Below are 4,340 nucleotides of genomic sequence, written 5' to 3'. Positions count from 1 at the left end.
CAAGCCCCGCATCAGACTCTTTGCTTGGTGGGAAGCCTGCTTCTCCCTCTCCCACTCCCCCTGCTTGTGTTCCCTCTCTCCCTGTGTCTCTCTCTGGCAAATAAAAAATAATAAGTAAATAAGTAAGTAAGTAAGTAGGTAAATAAATAAATAAATAAAATGAATACCACTTTAGCACCATTCTTATCACTTTATGAGAATCTGATGGCATAAATGTTAAATCTTTTGTTATACAACCACAGGTCCCTAAGTACTTTTTCCCACTTTTTTTTTTCCTATTGTTCAGAATTCGTCATTTCTTTTCTCTTTTTCCTTTTTTAAAATTTCCATTCAGTTTTAGTAAATGGCAGAGCCACATCACATGCTATACCAGTTCAGGGTGAGAATTTTCTTTCTTTTTTAAATTTAATTTAAAAAAATTTTTTAAAGATTTTATTTATTTATTTGATAGAGAGCACTAGCCGGGGGAGTGGCAGGCAGAGGCAGAGGGAGAAGCAGGCTCCCCACTGAGCAGGGAGCCTGATGCAGGACTCAATCCCAGGACCCTGAGATCATGACCTGAGCCAGAGACAGACGCTTAACCGGTTGAGCCACCTAGGCACCACCCAGGGTGAGAATTTTCTAATAATCCTTTTCTAATATTAAAACTGCTTCTTAGGAGACTCAATCTCACAAAACAAACTGAGGGCTGCTGGGGGGAAGGGGATAGGGAGAGGGTGGTTGGGTTATAGACATTGGGGAGGGTATGTGCTATGGTGAGTGCTGTGAAGTGTGTAAACCTGGCAATTCACAGACCTGTACCCCTGGGGCTAATAATACATTATACGTTAATAAAAAATTTAAAAAATTAAAACAAACAAACAAACTGCTTCTTAGGTTGCTTGGCTGGCACAGTCAGTTGAACATCTAACTCTTACTTTCAGCTCAGGTAATGACCTCAGGGGTTGTGGGCTCAAGCCCTACATCAGGCTCACACTCAGCATGGAGTCTGCTTGGGATTCTCTCTCCCCTCTTTCTCTCACTTCCCCTGCTGTGTTCCCTCTCACTGTGTCTTTCTCTGTCAAATAAATAAATAAATAAAATCGTTAAAAAGTACAAAAACAGGCATCCGGCTACAGGAGAAGATGGCGGTCTTCACAGGAGTTAAAGTTCCTCGTAATTTTTGCTTGTTGGAAGAACTTGAAAAAGGACACAAAAGAGTAGGTGATGGTATGGTTAGCTGGGGCCTTGAAGATGATGAAGATATGACACTTATGAGGTGGACAGGCATGATTATTGGGACACCAAGGACAAATTATGAAAACCGAATATATAGCCTGAAATTAGAATGTGGACCTAAATACCCAGAAGATCCTCCATCAGTTAGATTAGTAACCAAAATTAATATGAATGGAATTAATAATTCCAGTGGAATGGTGGATGCACGGAGCATACCAGTGTTAGCAAAATGGCAAAATTCATAGAGCATTAAAGTTGTACTTCAAGAGCTAAGACGTCTAATGATGTCCAAAGAAAATATGAAGCTTCCATAGCCACCAGAAGGACAAACATACAACAATTAATTTTAGTGGATCTCAAACTTGTCTTAAATCAACAACCTTCTACTCATGTTAATGTCTTGATTAAATATCACAATGCAAAATACTCACACATTAAGTAAAAGAATTCCAGCTGGTAAACATGATCTGGACATTTGTAAGAATATATTTAACATATGTACACCATTATGTTTTCAGGTTACAGGAGGAAAAATGCAGCATAATTTTTTTTTTCTCTTGTTAAGGCATTATCATTTAAGCATAAAAGGGGCACCTGGGTGGCTCAGTGGGTTAAGCCTCTGCCTCTGGCTCAGGTCATGGTCCCAGGGTCCTGGGATGGAGCCCCGCATCGGGGCTCTCTGCTCAGCAGGGAGCCTGCTTCCCCCCTCTCTCTCTCTGCCTGCCTCTCTGCCTACTTGTGATCTCTGTCTGTCAAATAAATATATAAAATAATTTAAGCATAAACCTGGAGTACTCAAAATAGAATTCAGGTTTACAAGATGAAAGCATGGAGAGAAGAATCAGATGCTGTGTAAGCATGTGTGTTTCTGAAAAGTAAAAAAAATTTCAAGAGGAAAACCAGAAATGGCATGCTTTGTCCATCTTACTTAGTGAAAGAGCTTCAGTTGAAATTGTCTACGTAGCAGGTACAATGAATATTGTCACAAATTGTGTTAATTTTTGAAGTGGTATGGGGGCTGACTACTAGTAGTATCAAAAAAAATGTTCAGGATTGTTTTGATACCTGTATTTATAATAAAAAATGTTGTGGGGGAGGTCGATGAATTTCTGTTAAAAGCTGTTCCTGTGTGTTACATGTAACAGACATGGTAAATATTTGTTTACAGTCTTTGTTTGACAAACCGTGAATTTAAGTGAAATCAGCAAAAAGGAAATAGGTGTATGGGTATGTGATTTTGAGATTAAAGTTAGTCTTAAAATGTAAATAAAATGTGGAACTTGTCCTCAAAAACAAAAACAAAAACAAAAACAAAAACAAAAAACAAATCCTGCTTCCTTTAGTGTCATCCTGAATTCTACCCTGAACTGAGGAAAGAGTGGCTGGATAGGCCCTATGTTTCCTGGGGGAAATCCAAATTGATATGTTCCCTCTTTGTAAGGAAATGGGACAGGAAAAACAAGTTCTAGCCCCCAGAGAAAGGACTTACAAGCAATAAATATGTTGCTCCATCCTATGAGGCCTGATGGCCTTTAAAAGGGAACTACATCCTTAACCCCCAAGTGTTTTTCACCATGACAGTGGCTCATGTTGTTTCTTGTAGGAGAAAGCCCTGGGCTCCTCCTTGAGCCTCTACCCTCTGTCTGCCACCAGCAATAGTGAGCCAGGGCATGGATGGCCTCCACCATATTGTGCATGTCATGCTTCTTCTTGACCACAGGGCCCTGTTTGTGAAAAGCCTCCAGCAGCTCATGTGACAGCTTCTCTAGCATCAGCATCCACCAGTGCTTCTTCTCCCGGCACTCAGTAATCATCCACTTCATTATCAGGAAAACGATGACCCCGATCATCTAGTGACATAGGGTCTTGGTAGAAATGGCCACCTCTGAAGGTGGGTACCAACCCAATCACAGGCTCATAGTTCTTCAGTACTTGGTGGAAGCTGGTGAAGGGGTTGTGCTGGATGGTTGCCTGTTCCTCTGCAGAAGCAACATTGTACTTCTCAAACTCCTTCCCTTTTCCAGCTTCCAGAGTCTGCATCACGAGGGATCTGGCCAGTATTTTGTTTCCTCCTTTCATAATCATAGTGGTGAATTTACTGACTGGGTCTTCAAACTTGTTTTTGTCACTGGAGCAGCTTTAATAAGCTGAATCTTCCTGGGTTCCTGCTCCTACTTCTCAGAATGGGTAATTTCTACCATTCTATCTTTATGTCCACTCATTCTTTCCCATATCAACTCTATTCTGCTGTTGGCTCCTTCTAGCAATTTTTCATTTTGGTTATTGTATTTTCAGTCCCAAAGTTTGATTTTTCTTTATGTCTTCTATTTCTTTGCTGGGACACTATATTTATTTGATGGGAACTTTGGGACTTTCTATCTTTTCATTTTCTTTCATCTTTTACATAATTTTTCATTGAAACATGATGACTAATGTAATTCTATTATTTGTGTCTCTTGTTTTCATCTGATGATTTTCTTTTCCTTATTCAGATTTTCCTGATTCTTAGTATGATGAGTGATTATTTTTGTGTATCCTGGCAATTGGGGCTATTATGTTATGAGACTTTGGATCTTGTTAAACTTTTATAGGACTTCTCAGTTACCACACAAGGGTGGGAAATGGTATGTTGCCTCATTACTGCCAATCAGGGATGGAAGTGCATATTTCCTACCAGGGCACCTTTGACATTCCATAAATGAGAGCCTCTTGTTATTTTTGGGCAGGGATAAAATCATTTCAGGTCTTTCCTAGGCCTCTGCTGACATCATCTTGGCTGGGAGGAGAAAGGGTACCTCATTACTGTTCCAGACATGGCCTCCACTGTCACCAGGGGTAGGGGGTGGGTCTTCTTACCACTGGATCAGAATGAAAGTTCCAGGTATCTACTCTGCTTTATTTTTTTATTTTTTTATTTTTTGGTCACCAACCTAGTATAGGGGAAGAGATGACTTGTTACAGTAGTAGAGGTCTAGGTTTCCCACCTGGCTTATTCTATCATGGGTTGTGTGCAGCCACAATTTTTATCCTGTGGTATTTGGCTGGAGTAAGGTAATGATTGTCTAAAAGTTTTCTCTTTTACTAGGTTGCCTTTATCCTGGTCCTTTTGCTAGAGAGAACAG

General features: G+C 40.2%; 2 pseudogenes; one reads left to right on the top strand and one right to left on the bottom strand.

Moving 5' to 3' along the window:
• Window positions 1–1,123: 1,123 nt before the first annotated feature.
• LOC132006740 (ubiquitin-conjugating enzyme E2 variant 2-like) lies at window positions 1,124–1,779 on the top strand (annotated as a pseudogene).
• Window positions 1,780–2,750: 971 nt separating this feature from the next.
• LOC132007014 (small ribosomal subunit protein uS7m-like) lies at window positions 2,751–3,440 on the bottom strand (annotated as a pseudogene).
• Between the last annotated feature and the right edge of the window lie 900 nt (window positions 3,441–4,340).

Source organism: Mustela nigripes, chromosome X, assembly GCF_022355385.1.
Source record: "Mustela nigripes isolate SB6536 chromosome X, MUSNIG.SB6536, whole genome shotgun sequence".
Lineage (NCBI taxonomy): Eukaryota > Metazoa > Chordata > Mammalia > Carnivora > Mustelidae > Mustela > Mustela nigripes.
This window is presented reverse-complemented; position numbering and strand designations above follow the sequence as displayed.